We start from the raw sequence: 20,378 nt of genomic DNA on the forward strand, positions 1-20,378 counted from the left end.
TCTTGACAACCACAATCCGGGAATTCAAACCCGGCCAAACTATTATCATAGCTCAATAATCACACTAGTGATTCACACATTTAGTTCAAGACACATGATATCAATTTGCTACTTTCTTCAAAACTTTCCAACTTCAATAAACACAATAGCAACCTTGTAATATATATTTCCTCAACATTATACTAATACCATTACTTACTATCCATGCAAGAACATTGTCCTCCAATATACATAATCTCCCACTTACCAATACTTCACCAAGGTCACCAAACCTTTATTTGCGATATGAAATCTACGACACAACAACTACAACATTGAATATAACTTGCTCATTATTCTTCATTCTTCAACACATATACATTGCCATACATACAATATACACGGCCATGTACACATAATAAAATTACTATACCTCACGGCCATACACAACATCAATATTCTCCAACTCATTCAACTTTCATTTTCTACACATTACTTACAAACATAACAACCAAATACTAGTTAACACAATTGAAGCATGGCTTCTACACATACATATAGGTACACGGCCACATATCATATTTCTCTCCTTCATGAATTTCATCCATTTTAGCATACTACAACACATATAAACCATATATAACACATAAAACAAGATTAGAATTTACCTATCTTCTTCAACTTCTTATTTGCCTAACTCTTGGCAACTTGTATGATTTTGAACCTTTCTTGCTCCAACAACAACTCCACCTTGTTAAGCACCCTTCACTTGGTAGAAAATGATTTTTGGAGGAATTTTCCATATTTTTCTTGGGAATTCTTGTTATGGCCGAATGGCCTAGGTTATTTTCTCCTTCTTTCTTTTCTCCTCAAGTCTTGAAATTTCTAGAGGTTAGCAAGATAAGGATGACTTACTCATCCTATTTATTGACAAATTTTGTTCAATATGGGCTTGGACCCAAGTCCTTGGCCGGTTGGGCCTAGAAATTTCCCAAATATTTACTTTCAAGCCCACTTGTATTTTTTTGCTAGTTTATGTAACCAAAATTGCCCTTCATCTTCTTCCATATTTTCACGAGTCATATTGCGAATTTCCCTTTATGCCCTTGACCTTCCTTATTAATTCCACTTCTAAGTTTTTCATAAGCAACTCATATGTCAAACAAAATAAGATATGGCCTTGCTTGTTATCTTCCCGCGATTGCCTTGAATTATCCGAATGTGAAAAATGCGGGATATAACATCCTCCCCCCCTTCAGAACATTCGTCCTCGAATGTTAAACTTGCCTCATAGCGTAGTATAATATTTCGGGGAGGTCTCCTTTGTAAATACCTCCTGTCGCTTAGCATATTCATCTTAGAAGCTTAGGTTGCCCTTTTTATGATCTTTACGGTTGAAATTCCTTCTTCATGGCGTCCGCTGCGTCTATCCCCTCACTAGACATGTTCCCGTATACCGCCATATTAGGTATTCCTTGCCTTAGCTAGTGTGGACTCAATATTGGCCTCACCCTGACATTTGTACTTTTCTCCTTCGTTCCCAAAGCTTTCCGTTGTCACGACTTCCCTTTTTCTGTTAGTCTAGTCCGGCTCGGCCTATGTGACTCGTGTGGGGTTTCTAACCACTTCCCACACCCCAATTTACTCTGGGCTACCTACTTTTACACTCGTCTCTTGTTTCCGCATCTATGAAATTTTCAGCATATTTCCCAGGGGGTCACCCATCATGGGATTACTCCCACCTGAGCACGCTTAACCTTGAAGCTTTAATGCATTTCAATGTCTCGGTGTCAATATTTTTACTTCCGCTTCCTCGTACTACTTATGCCGCATAATATGGAACGAGTTGGGGTCTCGGCAGTTTTCGAAACGTCCGCGTAACACGTCTTTTCCTTTATTTACAGTTCTAACCTTCGCAATTTTCGGGTGTTCGCCTTTTACCTATGCGTATGGCCACTTCCGTCCAAATTTCCAAATTCTCAATGTGCTCAGTAATACAGAGGACAGTATAGGGAAAAAAAAAAATTTGAATTAATTAACACATGTCTATCACAGAGGATACTGAAAAAGTACCTGTGGCCGCGTCTGCGGAAGCCTCAGGGTCCTGTCGTCCTGTCAGTGCATATAGGCGGTGCGGAGGACCGGCTGAACTAGGTGCTCCTCCCCTACCTCGGCCGCGGCCTGCTGGAGCCTGAGAAGTCTGTCCACGAGGGCGCACGGTCGACGACGAACCGATCGCTGATCCGGCTGGCTGAGTTTGGCCTCCTCCATCCTTTAGTGGGCAATCACGTACAAAATGGTCAGTCCGACCACAGGCAAAACAACCACCGGTGTCTAGGTAGCACTGCCCAGAGTGTGGCTTGCCACACCGAGCACATCGTGGTGGGGGAAGCCCCGTCCTGCTAGAATCGGCTCTGTACTGGAGTCTTGAAGCCTTAGAGCCTTGTCCTGTTCCTGAATTGGTAGGTCGGTCAAATCCCCATTCCGCTAATCGAGGAGGTGCACTGGCCGCTGGTTGGCCCGAATACCCAGATTGCTCTTGTGCCTGCCCCCCTCTATACTCGCTCCTACCCCTAGAAAATCTGCCTCTTTTTCTGGAACCCCTATCTGGGTAGCTCTCCTCTCTCCGTGTCTGATACTGCTCCTCCAGATTTTGGGCGTGGGCCTGGATGCGAGTAATAGTCATCCCGTCTTGGAGTGAGGCCGTCAAACACTCCTTAACCAAATGTGGCCCTAGCCCGCTTACAAATCGGTGCACATGGTCTCCCCTATCTGCTATCAGGGCGGGGGCATACCTGGCGAGCGAGTTGAAACGAAGGCTGTATTCCCGAACGCTCATATTTCCCTGTCTCAAGTTCAAGAACATATCGGCTCGAGCCCGTCGAACCTCTGGCGGTAGAAAATGTCGTAGGAAAGCCTCAGTGAACTCCTGCCAAACCGGAGGGGGTGCATTTGCTCCCCTCGATGATATCCAGTTACCGTACCACAGAACTGCCACATCCCGCAGCCTGTATGAAGCCAACTCTACGGACTCCGTATCCGAAGCATGTATGATCCTCAGAGTCCTCAGCATCTCGTCTATAAAACCCTGCGGGTCCTCCTCTGGCTTCGATCCATAGAACTCTGGCGGCTTCAGGGTAATAAAGTCTCGGGCCCTTGCGCTTACCGCCCTGTCGCCTGTGTCCACATCTTGCCGCTGAGCTTGCGCGGCGACTAGCTGGGTCAATAACTGGATGGCCTCTGCCATCTGCTGGCCCGGAGCTGCTGGCGGTGGAACTGGAGGTGCGGGGGCTGGAGCTGGAGCTCTTCCCTGCTCTGCCGGTGCAGGGGGTGCAGGAACAGTCTGAGGGGGAGCTTCATTGTGAGATTCTTCTTCGTCTAGCTCCTGTTCAACTCTGCGGGCCGCCGCCCCCTTGGCTTTCTCGGCCGTCGTAGCCTTTCTCTTCGGCGGCATTACTGAAACCATAACATCGGTTTTAGAAAAGGAGCATGGAAGCCTGGTAACATAGCTCTATCGCACGATTTCAGAATACAAAGAAGGTCACATTTCCTAAATGCCCTGTAGCCTCCTGTCTATAAGTATGGCGCGCTACACACCCATAGACAAGACTCTACTGGACACGACTCGTAGACAAACCCTAGGACCGAACTGCTCTGATACCACTTCTGTCACGACCCGACCAGGGGCCGTGACGAGTACCCGATACTTGTACCGAGCACCCCTTAGCTATCCTGTACAAACAGTGCCATATTTTTTTTTCTAAACATTAACATTTGCAGTAAACTTTCTAATATCGCGTTACACCAGAACGCGGACCATTCGGAATAAAATACATTAAACTGTACATAGCTGACTGTGTATATCTGTCTACGAGCCTCTAGACATAGTACATTTATACAGAGAAAGGGCCGAGTACTATCGCGCCCGAAAATACATACACAAAATAGTACCGATGAAATAAGGCTCCGGAACAACTGGAGCGCTGTCGAATGCTGCTGATAGGGCACTAGGAATCTGGTCCGTATACCTGCTGACCTGCGCGGCATGAAACGCAGCGTCCACAAGAAGGGACGTCAGTACGAATAATGTACCGAGTATGTAAGGCATGGAAAACAATACAAGCAGTAACATGAAGTAAGATCAATAATAATATCACGGAGCCATAGGGCGTATAACGAGGCAAGAACGTAACCTGTACATAGGAAGGCCCCTCTTTAGGCCTGCTGTCATGTAGGCTTGTCTTTTCGTCTTTGAAACGTTTCTTTTCATAGGCATAGGAATCACATCTTTATATTACTTATTCTCGTGTACAGAAATAAAACAGTACGTTTCAGTAACGGTATCATTTGCTCACGTTTACGGACACCGAATACAATCGGCTCTCCCAACCCCCCCCCCCCCCCTCGGTGTCCCTTATTCATGTATACAGAAAACAGTACAATTCAGTAGACGGTACCTTTCATTTACATTTACAGACGCCGAATACAATCGGCTCTCCCAACCCCCTCCCCAACGATGACCCAACATAGTACATCACATATGTATCACACATTATATATATATATATATATATATACAGACGCCGCGTACGGCTCATCCCATATCCCGCGTCCGGGCATCCCGCGTCCAGGATGGAATCCAGCTGAATCAGGTGGTGATATAACAGTGGCCCTTCCCTTTTTCCCCACATACACATACATATACATTTACTCATCTTTTATGCATATACATGTCTTATATACATTTACTTTACCATATATATATACATACCCATACACGTATACCCGTTTTATGTACCTATATCATATAAGCACACAAGAGAGCCAAGGAAAATCATGTATCCATCGGAGTGACATAAGGTCGGTGACCTCCGATTACATTACGGAATGCTAGTGATAGCTTTGCCTCACCTTGAAGGAACAAGTATTTTAAGGCGAAACTATCAACGGAAAATAGTGTTACAGTAACCGAAAATGAAATCTTAGGTATTTTAGAAAATAAAGTTATAACTAGAAAATATAAATATGATTCAACAATTAGTTTATCGCTTTCATGTTTATATGAAGTACTTGGCTTAGTCGTAGAGTCGTTCCGGTCGTACTTATCATAGCTACATTCTCTTGTCCGACATTGTCATTATCATTATCATCATAGAAACACTCCCGCTGGAGTAGTCATAGTACTTATCACTTGGTGACGAAATCGGGATCAAAGGCCCCCTTTTGATTCACTTCAAGTACGTTAACCAAGATTATAGGAAAGTCCGAGAGTAACGGGCCCACCTCGGGCCGGACGAGGTAGCGTATATAATTTACCCATAGTACGTGTCATAACGTTACTTGTATGAGTCTTAGGGTAATCGGGTCCCACTTAGGCAAGTTATAGAGGTCTAGAAGGTCTTTTCATCGTTTTGCACACTTTCTATTTCAATTCAATTGAACGAAAAGTTGAAAACTTTAGGTGCGGATTCCGGGGATTAGGGTTATCCCCGAGACTCGTACCCGACTTCGTTTAGTTAAGACATGCCATAGAAAGAAAGGTGAAGCCTTACATACCTCTTTCCGCTCCTTTAGCTACTCCAAATTCGAGTCACAATCTCGTCAAAATCTGCGATTTGGTCATTTTTACCAAAACTCTCATTAGCATACTTAGAGTTAACACCTTAAGGAAACAATTGGCTACCGAAATTTCGGCAGCATTTCCTCTGTAAATACACCATCCTCGACATTCAATATAACCAAATTCTTGACAACCACAATCCGGGAATTCAAACCCGGCCAAACTATTATCATAGCTCAATAATCACACTAGTGATTCACACATTTAGTTCAAGACACATGATATCAATTTGCTACTTTCTTCAAAACTTTCCAACTTCAATAAACACAATAGCAACCTTGTAATATATATTTCCTCAACATTATACTAATACCATTACTTACTATCCATGCAAGAACATTGTCCTCCAATATACATAATCTCCCACTTACCAATACTTCACCAAGGTCACCAAACCTTTATTTGCGATATGAAATCTACGACACAACAACTACAACATTGAATATAACTTGCTCATTATTCTTCATTCTTCAACACATATACATTGCCATACATACAATATACACGGCCATGTACACATAATAAAATTACTATACCTCACGGCCATACACAACATCAATATTCTCCAACTCATTCAACTTTCATTTTCTACACATTACTTACAAACATAACAACCAAATACTAGTTAACACAATTGAAGCATGGCTTCTACACATACATATAGGTACACGGCCACATATCATATTTCTCTCCTTCATGAATTTCATCCATTTTAGCATACTACAACACATATAAACCATATATAACACATAAAACAAGATTAGAATTTACCTATCTTCTTCAACTTCTTATTTGCCTAACTCTTGGCAACTTGTATGATTTTGAACCTTTCTTGCTCCAACAACAACTCCACCTTGTTAAGCACCCTTCACTTGGTAGAAAATGAGTTTTGGAGGAATTTTCCATATTTTTCTTGGGAATTCTTGTTATGGCCGAATGGCCTAGGTTATTTTCTCCTTCTTTCTTTTCTCCTCAAGTCTTGAAATTTCTAGAGGTTAGCAAGATAAGGATGACTTACTCATCCTATTTATTGACAAATTTTGTTCAATATGGGCTTGGACCCAAGTCCTTGGCCGGTTGGGCCTAGAAATTTCCCAAATATTTACTTTCAAGCCCACTTGTATTTTTTTGCTAGTTTATGTAACCAAAATTGCCCTTCATCTTCTTCCATATTTTCACGAGTCATATTGCGAATTTCCCTTTATGCCCTTGACCTTCCTTATTAATTCCACTTCTATGTTTTTCATAAGCAACTCATATGTCAAACAAAATAAGATATGGCCTTGCTTGTTATCTTCCCGCGATTGCCTTGAATTATCCGAATGTGAAAAATGCGGGATATAACAGTTTTTAAGCCCTATTTAGATTCTTTTGTGATAGTGTTCATTGATGATATCCCGATGTATTCTAGAAGTAAGAAAGATCATAAGAAACATTTGAGGATTGCTCTTGGGATATTGCGGGAGAAGAAGTTGTATGCTAAGTTCTCCAAGTGTGAATTTTGGTTGTCTTCTGTGTCCTTCTTGGGGTATGTAATTTCGAAGGAGGGTCTTATGGTGGATCCGCACAAGATTCAGGTAGTCAGGGATTGGGCTAGGCCTACATCAATGACCGAAATTCATAGTTTCGTGGGTCTGGCTAGCTACTATCGTCGCTTTGTGAAGGGGTTTGCCTCTATTTCTTCTCATTTGACCCGTTCAACTCAGAAAGAGGTATCGCTTTAGTGGTCTGGCGAGTGTGAGGAGAGCTTTCAAAAGCTCAAGACCTTATTGAGGACAACTCTTATTCTAGCATTGCCTGTAGAGGGCATGAATTTTACTGTTTATTGTGATGCTTCAAGCTCTGGTTTGGGTGCTGTTTTGTTGCATGAAAAGAAGGTGATTGTGTTACATCTTGAAAATTTCGGATTGTTGCCTTGTGAGTAGGCTTACATGAGCTTAAGGTGAATATGAGACCCTTAGGAGATTAAGGAAAGTGTCAGATAGCTTAAAGTGCATACTATAAGATTTTGAAATTATATGAATAGGTGAAATCTAGTTTGTTGAAGGAAGTGAAATATAAGTCGTGTTCGGAAAGGGTTTCGCTATAGTTGAACTAATATTTATTTGTTAATGTCATGAAGGGCTTCTATAGGGCCTATTGCATAGTTAATGAAGTGTTATCTCAGTGCCAAGAAGGTTCCACAAGGATTGGAAGTCAAACGAGTCGACGAGAATGAAATTCGAGAATTTCCAATTGTACGGCCATTTGTATGGACTGTATAAATTATACGGCCCGTATAATGGTCCTTAGATTACTTCCATAGAAGGGTGATCCCTGGTGAGATTATACGATCCAATTATACAGACCGTATAAATTAAACGGCCCGTATAATTGGCCGTATAATCGAGTCGGGTTAGATTTTTCTTTTTATATACATGGACGACCCTTACTTTCTTTTTCATTTCGCACTTCCTCCAAACTCTTCAAAGCTCTAAAACCCTCCTCTAAGCATATTACACTCAAACCCAAGAGATTACAAAGATCAAATAGCAAGAATTGAAGTGTTAATGTGTTAGAAGGCTCCCTAGGGTTGGTGGATTTCAAGATTTACTTGGGTATTATAGCTAGGGTTTTGCAAGTTGATATCTTGCTCCAAAGCTTGTTCCTATGATATAAAGCGGTTAGTTTTCGTGCTTATTTCATGCTATTAAGAATGCTTGGTTGTAGAAAAAATTAGGTGAAAGGAGAAATGTAAAGGATGAGTTCTAAATATGGATTTCATGATGTTTATGATTAGTAAAATAATTTGAGACATGATTCGTAGTATGATGTAGATATGTTCTTGTTATAAAAGGTAATAATGGTGATGAGGAAGCGTTTTATGAAAATGTGCAAAAGTTGGTATGAGGTTGCTAGTATGAGTTGAATATGAGAATGAATATTGAAGACTTAATGGAATGTTATTACTTGATTATGATATTGTCGATGTTATTATGGATGTTTGGGAGTTGTTTTGTAATATAGCAGAAGTCGATGAAATAGGGGAAATGCTGCCCAATTTTCGTTATATCATGAATTATTCTAGTTTGGGTTTAAGAGTATCATTAAGGCTTAACCATGGTATGAATCCTTCTAAATGTAGATTTCTCAAGCTTCGACGGTGAACGTTAAGTAGTTAAGAAGACGCCGAGGTATGTAAGGCTAACCCTTCTTTCATTAAGACATGATTCCTTTGCTATATACCACCTCATGGGTTCCAAAATGTCTTCCAAACGACTCCATCCCTAGAAATACTAAAGCTCATGATTCTCGATATTTTTTTTCCAATGCTATTACCTCCTCTATATGATAGTTGATCGTCTAAGGAAAGATGTAACGAAAACGATAATGATGATGATGTTGATGATACTCATGGACTCTTATGAATACGGGTATAAGTTTGTATGGCTATTATGTAACACCGAGCTTATATGGCTGGGTATGATACTTCTAAATGTAAAACTGTATAAAATGGAAGTTTCTCATTAGAAAGAGGGTAAGTAAATATGATGAACGTCGCTAGAGGTATACATGGCTCTTTCATTCCATGACTCGTCAATCTTATGTAATTTCTTATGCTTCCATTATGTTATTGATTATGCTTTACATACTCAGTACATTATTCGTACTGACTACCTTTTGTTTGTAGACGCTGTGTCATGCCCATAGGTGGACAGGGAGATAGACTCGACCCATAGACTGCTTGTTCAGAAACTGCATAGAGGAGCTCCATTTGATCCGGAGCTGCATCTGTCGGTATTATTCTTTTGTGTACATACATATGGGCATGGCGGGGTCCTGCCCCGTCTATATGATGTTACATACTCTCTTTAGAGGCTCGTAAATAGTTATGTATGGTTAGATGTCTCTTAGCCTTGTCGGCTTACATTTTGTATATTATTTTCTTAGCCTCGTCGGCTTCTGTATATGGATATAGGCATAGTTGTTGATGACGTTATAAAGGTGTCATTGCCCAGTGAGATTAGTACTATTGATGCATAGAAATCATGAGTAGGCCATGTGGCTCACCAAGATGTGAATGTGAATGTACGTTAAAAGGTGCCCGGGTGGGTTTAGAATCGGGTCCCCTTCATGGCCCTCTGGTTGGGTCGTGAAAGATTGCTTACGCTTTTAGATAGTAGAAAGTGCTTGAGAAGAACTATCCTACTCATGACTTAGAGTTGGCAGCAGTGGTGTTTGCGCTGAAAATCTGGAGGCACTACTTGTATGGTGTCCGTTGTGAGGTGTACACTGATCATCGCAGCTTGCAGCATGTGTTCAGTCAGAGGGATCTGAACTCTAGGCAGCGGAGATGGATGGAGTTGCTGAAGGATTATGACATTACCATTCTATATCATCCTAGTAAGGCGAACGTGGTGGCCGACACATTGAGTAAGAAGTCAGCCAGTATGGGAAGTTTGGCTCATTTGATCTCTTCAGAGCGTCCGTTAGCTAGAGATGTTCAGACTCTGGCTAACCGTTTTATGAGACTGGATATGTCTAGCACAGGCAGAGTGTTGGCTTATATTGAGGCTAGGTCATCGTTTCTGGAACAGATTATGGCTAAACCGTTTGAGGATGCTAAGTTGTGTAAAATTCGTGATAAAATGTTGCATGGTGAGGCAAAGGAGGTCGTGATCAAGGAAGAGGGGGTGTTACGGATTAAGAGGCGAGTTTGCCTGCCATGTGTTAGTGATTTGATTAAGACTATTCTAGCAGAGACTTACAGTTCGAGGTATTCCATTCATCCTGGCACTACTAAGATGTATCAAAATCTGAGACAACATTACTGGTGGGCTAGTGGAGATCCTCTAAAGTGTACCCCCAGGCTAGTCCAGTGTTTGAACTGCCAACAGGTGAAGTATGAACATCAAAAACCTGGGGGTACACTTCAGAGGATACCCATTCCTGAGTAGAAAACCTGGGGGTACACTTCAGAGGATACCCATTCCTGAGTAGAAAACCTGGGGGTACACTTCAGAGGATACCCATTCCTGAGTAGAAGTGGGAAAGGATAGCAATGGATTTCATGGTTTGTCTTCCAAAGACGTTGGGGAAGTTTGATTCCATATGGGTCATCGTCGACAAGTTGACTAAGTCTGCCCATTTTATTCTGGTCCAGGTAACGTATAATGCTGAGAAGTTAGCCAAGTTGTACATCCAGGAGGCGGTTCGATTGCATGGGGTTCCTGTTTCCATCATCTCTGATAGGGGCACTACTTTTACATCGAACATCTGGATGACTCTACAGGTCGAGTTGGACACTAGGTTGGTGTTACATCTACCATTTTGGTACGTCATTAATCTATAGTGTGTTAATTACCTCGGCCTCGAGATTTAAGAATTATCTTCAAGGTTGTGCGATATTAGACAACTTTAACTCTTGTATACGAACAGCTAAGTCATAGTATTACGAGTATTAGAAGGATTAGAGGTTAAACGAATCGACGATGAATGGAAAAGCGCATAGTGCAACTTGAAGGTGCAAGTTGACACCCTGTTAACATGTCGACGGTGATCAGAACCAAGTCGATGCCTAGCCACCTAAGAATAAGGGGTTGTGGCACATCGACAGTGGCGGGACAACGGGCCGTTGATGTGTCGACGCCGTCGTCAACCGTGTTGACACCACAGTCCTTTTGAGGTGGTGGCAACCTCTTCATTTTAGTATTTAAGTTGGGGAATAACCATGTCACGACCCAAACCGCAGGGCCGCGACTGACTCCCAAAACCCTACTCGGCTGAGTGCCATACTATAATTCCATCCAGGAGTCACAATTTTTTTTGTGAACCTTTAATCTACAAAATGACGCTTCCGTCAGGTAAAAAAAAACTTTTCAATAAAACTCTTTCATCGAATCAGGGACTTCTCCCTTATTGTTAATTCAAAGAAAACCTTTAGTAACAATAAAATCTTTAAAAATAAAGCATAAAAATACATCGACCTATACGGTCGCTCTACACAACTGTCGACATCCCGACGCACTATCCACAGGACACTATCTGCAAAAGTCTCTAACATACACGAGATACCATAACATAAGTACTCTGACTCGGCAACACTCCGAACAGAGATGGAGCTCACCAATCCAACTGATAGCCTGGGAACATCCTATAGCCAATGTCTTCTACTCATCTGTATACACCTGCGTGGCATGAAATGCAGCGTCCACAAGAAGGGACGTCAGTACGAATAGTGTACTGAGTATGTAAGGCATGAATAACAACATAATAAGAAATATAGAACATAAGGGGGGATAAAGACAACCTGTACATTTGATTACCTCTTAAGGCGGATACCATACATGCAACTTTAACCTTTTTAAATCAATATGTACATAAAATCATTGAAGACATCTGAGAAATTTCAATAAATGTGCAAAGATAAATAAATCATTATGGCAATATCAACAAAACACATATACCTATAGAAATGCCACAACATATGCTACATTGTCACCCCTAAAAACATCACAACATAAGCCACAGCGTCACCCCCTGTCAACTGTGCCTTATATATATAAGCATCACATCATAGGCCATAGTGTCACACCCTGTCTGTGCCTTATATATATATAAACATCACATCATAGGCCACAGCGTCACCCCCTGTCAACTGTGCCTTATATATATACATCACAACAAAGGCCACAGCATCACCCCCTGTCAACTATGCCTTATATATATATATATATATATATATATATATATATATATATATATATATATATATATATATATATACATCACAAAAAAGGCCACAGCGTCAGCCCCTGTCAACTGTGCCTTATATATATACATCACAACAAAGCCCACAGCAGTACACCCTGTCAATTCTGCCTTATATATATACATCACAACAAAGGCCACAGCGTCACCCCCTGTCAACTGTGCCTTATATATATACATCACAACAAAGGTCACAGCGTCACCCTCTGTCAACTGCGCTTTATATGTATACATCACAACAAAGGCCACAGCGTCACCCCTTGTCAACTGCGCTTTAAATATATACTTCACAACAAAGGCCACAGCGTCACCCCCTGCCAACTGTGCCTTATATATATACATCACAACAAAGGCCACAGCGTCACCCCCTGTCAACTGTGCCTTATATATATACATCACAACAAAGGCCACAGCGTCACCCCATGTCAACTGTGCCTTATATATATACGTCACAACAAAGGCCACAGCGTAACCCCCTGTCAACTATGCCTTATATATGTACATGAAGAATGAGAATGAGTGCAGTGCATAAGCAAAATGAAATAACAGAACTTGGTAATGTCAAAAAATAACTTTACACGCATATTATACTCATAGCATGTATGAGGGTTCAAACATAAGCTACCACTTTAGCGGAGTGATGTAAGGTCGGTAATCTCCGATTTATATTATGGAATAATCATCATCGCTCTATCTCACCTTGAAGGAACAATTATTATAAGGTGAGACCAACAACGAATAAAATCGAGAAAATCATGAAATAAGCTCAATAATCTCATAAAAGCATTGATCTCATAACTTGAGACTTTTAACCATAAAATCATCATCATCATAATCATCAAAGAAAATATTCTCATCTTTGACATCATCATTATCATCGTAAAAAAAACATGTTCATCGTTGTTATCATAAGAGCTCACAGAATCATAAAACTCTGGTTTGGAAAATACGGGCATTTTGGAAAACATTTATGGATTATCGCGAAAGGAATCATGCCTTGGAGTCACAAACTTCTATCGTTTGAAAACAAAGAAGTTATGGAAGCATTTATGAAATCGTACCATAGGGATCATGCCTTTGAAAGAAAGGGACGAGCCTTAACTTACCTGATTGATCTCCGACGAATTAACGCTTATTCTCCCGAACTTGCAAGTCTACACTCAAAAGAAATTATACTACCGCTAGACTTATCGCCATATGCCTATCTCAAGTCCTTAAACCAAACTCCTTTAGAATCTGCCAAATTTCGGGCAGCATCTCCCCTGTTTATATGCCTAGCCCGAAATCACAATCCAGCAACCAACATCAACAACAACAATACCAACATCAACAACAATATTATCAATACCAATATATTCCATAAAACATCCCACGCGATGTTTTTCAACATACAACAACAATATACACTTCCTTTCTTCCCAATCAAGGAGCATAATCTCATCAACACACCAACAACATTAGATACCATCTCTATGTATGTAAATCAGCCCAGCCACACGGCCACAACATGCTCAAAATAGTCCATAAACACAACAACTACAACACGACACTTTATGACCTTTCCTCCATAACTATTTTCACTTTTAAGACTTGTTAAACCTTCAAATCAACTCAACATAAGAGATAGAACGAAGAAAATACCTTATACTTGAATAAATTCAGCCACACCAACTTCCTTCAAGACCAAAATTTCCACAACATCAAGTAGAAGCAAGACCAATCACGTTTCATGGACTAGTTTGGTGTAATCTTGTTAAATTCTTGATTTAATGGGCCATAAATCTTTGGGGGTTGTGTTGGGAAGTTTCTAGAACTATTGAGAATGTAAAATGCTAAATGAAATAGAGTTAAGGGTGTATTTATACCCCTAATAAGTCGGTTCCACCGACCTTCTCCAGTGGGACCTGCGGAAGCCATTTGGCAGCTTGGAGTCTTTATCATAAAATGGCCATAATTCTTGATCCCGATATCGTATGAGGGCCCACGCCCTATGGTTAGAAAGATATTTAAATTATATACAACTTTCATTTTTAGTGTGTTTCCAAATTTCAAACTTATAATAACGGTTTGGCCCCTCCAAGTCAAATCATCCGAAAACGTATCCTTAAATCATCCTTTATGAGGGCTTATGCCCATATTTGGCTTAAGGGCCCTTCTTAAGATTTTCTCAACTTCCCATGTATTACTCATATCACTTTTAATAAGTCCTTTATAAAACCCCGACATTTGGGCCCCACCTTAACTTACGGTTACGAGGGCTATTCATCAAGTAACGTGTTAACTGATTTACTCCATACGATCTCCAAATGTCATATATATATATATATATATATATATATATATATATATTCTTATACTTAGATCATATAATATTCATCCCTGATCCTTGTATAACTTTGCTCTCTCTTGAGCTCATACTAAGCCGTCTACCGTCTTGGTAACACGAAATTTTCCTGGATGTAACATCCTTCCCCCCTTAGAAACATTCGTCCTCGAATGTTTAAACTAGTCTTGTACTCTGTCCCTGATCCCCTTTCTCTGGTACATCCCCTTATTGAATCATTCTTCCCGTTAACATATCACATTTAATCATACCATCGCCATAACAGGTCTCCATTGGTTATTTACTCACTCTTTCCTACGCTTACTTCTGTTTCCCCGACTTTTAACCTGTTTAAATCCGCTCATACCCTTCATAGCCTTCTACTGAATTTATTAACATCATAGGTTTACAAACCTCTGTCTACTCTTGTAGCTAATCTCTTTGCTCTTGAAACTCATAAGTCAGAAAATATGCTTTTCAAGAAATCACTAACATGCCTGGATACCGAACCAAGGCGCTTCTAGCCTCTTAACTGAGGTCTGAACCAATTATGACCTCATGTACTCCGATAGCTCATATCTTTCTCTTTTCTACCTTACTTACCTTTAAATCTCATAACTTGCCTCTTGATACCCTCGTAACCCTCGCTCTGCAATTGTGGTAACTCTCTAACTAGTCGTAGCTCTACTCAACGTAATCATCTCTGCATCAATGGCAAACATAAGTTCTGACTATACTTCGTTTTACCGACAACTCCCGATCGGTAGGAACTAAGTAATCCTAATTCATTAATATAACTTATATAAAATCATCTTAATATCTCCAATATGCTAAAGTATAACAGGAACAACCCATATCTTTATGGCATTCTTTAACTCAATCTTAGCATATATTCAATTCCATAATCCTTTCTATAAATCATTTCTTTTGAGTTAGTCGTGAAAACCTTCTCTTTATGTTAAGCCACAGCAGAACTCATTTGGCGACTTTCCCTGAATCCCCCAATAGACCTTGTACCTACAAAACCTCGATGTAACCCATTTTAATCCTTCGGACTACTAATCATCTTCCTCATAAACCATTCTTCATGCATACCAAGACCATCTTAAAACTCCTTTGCATTCCCTTCTATTTTCTTGTCATATCCTTCCCATTTTGTGGACATTAAGTTCCCACTGGAATATCGTTCAATTTCTTTTCTTCCCTACGAATTATTTTCAGTCCAGTCTCAAAAGATACTCTTTAGTTACTCTATTCATTTGCTAACATGCCTTCAGATTTTGTTAATCTTATTTCCACAACAATTCTCACTTCGAACTATCTCTATAATCCATTCCCAATACAACATCTACCTCATATTATTTCAGTCCTTGTGCTCGTACTCAAGCTTACTCGCTTCCCCCCCCCCCCCCCCCCCCATAAAGGTTTTACCTTATGGTGTTGTATTCCATTGTCATTCTCGATCGAAATTCCATCCCATAATAATCCTTTTGTCATCGCTTTTGTTCTTTCGCTTACGAATCTTAAAGGTCCCTACTTGTCATTACCCAAAAATACTACTTTAAATCTCAAATCTTGCCTATAATAATCCCTAGGGATACTTGAAATAATTATGTACCCAACTATTTGTTCAGCCGGAATAGTACTTTTTATTCCAATAATTAATGCCCAAAGTCCACTTGTAGTGTCATCTTCATCTTATCATTCCATATCATCTTGTCCCATACTTCCCCTTAATCAATCTGTAACAATCACAGACGCATAATCTTCGTGATCTCCTAAATCTTTGGTCCTTGTCCTTAAATTTTTTGTAGAATTTTGGTAGAGTGCCCATTATATTTCTTACTATCCCAGACCTACACGCAGCCCAGAAAATACATACAATGCCTCACAGGGGCAAATATGTACATACTTAGCACACCTTAGCCATACAGGGCTCTCAATATCGAACAGAGATGCAAAGATGACGAAACTTACCTCTTGCGTCACAACTCAGAATATACCTGAACCTTTATCGATCGTCCTTTTGTACTTTGCTAGTCACTTCCTCTTCCATTCATTAGCTATACATTTCAATCATACTTGCAACATCCTTACCATATCTGACTTATAATCCTTTTTACCTATACTTACCTCTGTACTGATTCCTAACTTCTATTGTCCCTGTAATCCCAATATCATCATTCACTTCTTTTGTCAGTACCATTCTTCCACTGAAATCAAGGGTTAGTGCGAGGAATTCCATTTCCTATGACTTGGCTCTCACCGCACAATCTTAGATATAAAAGAAGGGTAACCATCCCAAATGTCTTGTAGCCTCCAGTTTATAAATGTGGCATGCAACACACAATAAACAAGGCTCTACTGGACCCGACTTTACAGACAACCCCTAGGACGAACTGCTCTGATACCACTTTTGTCACGACCCAAACCGGAGGGCCGCGACTGACACCCAAGATCCTACTCGGCTGAGTGCCATACTACTATTCCATCCAGGAGTCACAATTTTTTTTGTGAACCTTTAATCTATGAAATGACGCTTCCGTCAGGTGAAAAAAAAACCAATAAAACTATTTCGTCGAATCAGGGACTTCTCCCTTATCGTTAATTCAAAAAAAAAACCTTTAGTAACAATAAAATCTTTAAAAATAAAAGCATAAAAACACATCGACCTATATGGTCGCATTACACAACTGTCGACATTTCGACTCACTATCCACAGGACACTGTCTGCAAAAGTCTCTAACATACACGAGATACCATAACATAAGTACTTTGACTCGGCAACACTCCGAAGTGAGATGGAGCTCACCAATCCAGCTGATAGCCTGGGAACAATCTATAGCCAATGTCTTCTACTCATCTTTATACACCTGCGTGGCATGAAACGCAGCGTCCACAAGAAAGGATGTCAGTACGAACAGTGTACCGAGTATGTAAGGCATGAATAACAACATAATAAGAAATATAGAACATAACGGGGTATAAAGATGACCTGTACATTTGATTGCCTCAAAGGCATTCCCACACAAGGTATACCCTTTTCTGCCGATTGAGTCGAACTACAAGTGACTTGATTCTTGAGACCATGAATATGTAGGTGGAGTCAATACCAGAAGTCAGTCACACTCCAACAAATCATTCCGAGTCAGTTTTGACAGTGGAAGATTTGTTTTGAAATTTGCATTAGACGTTTAATTGAGTTGAACTACAGGTGACCTGAATTCTCATAAAGCCCGAGATATGTAGAAAACCTAGAGCAGGGTCTGGCCATAAATTTTAAAATTGCATTTAAAAGAGAAGTATTTTGAAATTGGACGGCCAAAAATCAGGTTTGGCAAATTTCGATGATTAGGGATGGTCTTTCCATCCCCCGAACAGCAAAGGGGCAGTTGTTGACACCTAATTTTTGGTCCTTCAGTAGTTTTATTTAATTATTCGGAGTTCTTGAATCACAAACGGAGTGAAATATACATTTTACAAGTCAATAATGATATTACAAAAAACTTTCAATGACATTTTGCCATTTCATTTGGCAAAATATTTTCAAATATTTTTTATCATATTGTGTATTTTATATATTTTTCAAAGCATGTTTGTCAAAATTTAATTCAAGAAATAGTTAAAACAATTATTCAATTAATTGTTTAAACTACTAATGTCAAATGGGCAAATATTTTACTCCGTTAAATCAAGAAAATTGATTAATTAAATAGATAATCAATTACATCTCAATTTCATAAGTTATTGGGCCATAATCGCAATTATTTCAAAAAAAATATTATAATACATTTTTCCGTTAATTGCATGAGTTAAATGTGGTTATAATGAAAACAACCAATTTGATTTCTACGCTTTAATTGTGGATATAATCGAAACAGGAGCACTCTAAGGGGGAACCACTAGGTCTAATGAACCCCTTACTCAATCCTACAACTGCTCCTTCAACTCTCGCAACTCGGCTAGAGCCATATGATACGGTGAATGGAAATAGGCCGAGTGCCCGGCTCCAAATCTATGCAAAAATCAATATCCTGATCAGGTGGCATACCCGGCAAATATGAGGGGAAAATGTTATATCCCGTATTTTTGAACGTCAGATTAATTGCTGAGGTGGGACCCACACATCGAGATTTTTTTGGGACATCTGAAAATTCATATGAATCACATATGAGAAGTTAAACACAACTCAAGAAGGACCCTTGGGCCAAATCAAAGTGGAAGTCCTCCAAACGAATATGTTTAAGAAAACGTTTTCGGGTGATCTGACTTCAAGGGGAAAAAATGGTATTATAAGTTTGGAATTTGGAAAAGTACCAAGAACTAGAAGTTGTAGATAATTGAATTAGCTTCCAACCATAGGTCGTGGGTGCCCAGGTTACGTCGGTACAAGGAGATATGAACGTTTTAAGGTCGAAAGGTCAGTGGGCTAGGCCCAACTCGGGACCAAACCGAGTTGGCCCAAAAAAATCAAAAAAAAAATAATAAGGCCCAAATTTTGTGAGGCCCAACCGGCCATGGTTATGGCCCAAGCCCATATTAAATAAATTTTGGTCAATAAATAAGATGACTAAGTCATCTTATTCCACATAATGTTCTAGAAATTTCAAGAAAAGCAAGAACAAGAGAGAGGAGAAAAACTTAAGGCCATTTCGGCCAAGAGCAATTTTCACAAGAAAAATTTGCAAAAATTCTCCAAAAATCATTTTCTACCAAGTAAAGGCTGATTAACAAGGTGGAGTTGTTGTTGGAGCAAGAAAAATTCAAAATCATACAAGTTGTCAAGTTGTAGTCAAGTGACAAGTTGAAGAAGAAAGGTGAGTTTTGATCTTGTTTTATGTGTTATATATGGTTTATATGTGTTGTAGTATGCTAAAATGGATGAAATTCATGAAGGAGAGAAATATAGTATATGGCCGTGTATATATATATATATATGTGTGTGGGAGTCATGCTTCAATTATTTTAATTAGTGTTTAGTTGTTATTGTTGTGAATGATATGTGGAAAATGGAAGTTGAATGAGTTTGGAGAGATTGTAGTGGTGTATACATGTTGGAGCCGTGTGAGTGTGCATGGTATATGTGGCCGTGTATACTTGATGTATAGTCGTGTATATTGGTGAGTTGTGAAAGAATAATGAGCAAGTTGTAATTAATATCTTAATCGTTGTGTTGTAGATGTTATATCGCAAATAAAGACTTGACAAGTTTGGTGAAATATTGGCAATTGGAAGTTTGTGTAAATTGAAAATAATGTTTTTGTATGGAAGACATGTAATGGTATTACTATGATGTTGTTGGAATATATGTATTATAAGGTTATTGTTGTTTCATTGGAATTGGAGAGTATTGAAGGAGGTAGAATGTTAATTGAAGTGTTGGAATGCACCTTGAATGGAATATGTGAATTTTTAGTGTGATTGTTGAATTATGTTAATAGTTTGGCCGGGTTTGAATTCCCGGATTGTGATTGATGAGAATTTGGCTATGTTGAATGTTGAGGATGGTATATTTACAGAGGAAGTGCTGCCGAAATTTCGGTAGCCAAGTGGTTCCTTAAGATTCTAACTCTAAGTACCCTAATGAAAGTTTGGGTAAATGTGACCAATTTGCAGATTTTGACGAGATTGCAACGTGAATTCGGAATAGCAAAAGAAGCGGAAAGAGGTATGTAAGGCTTCACCCTTCTTTCTATGGCATGTCTT

Source organism: Lycium barbarum, chromosome 8 (genome assembly GCF_019175385.1).
Source record: "Lycium barbarum isolate Lr01 chromosome 8, ASM1917538v2, whole genome shotgun sequence".
NCBI classification, from domain to species: Eukaryota; Viridiplantae; Streptophyta; class Magnoliopsida; order Solanales; family Solanaceae; genus Lycium; species Lycium barbarum.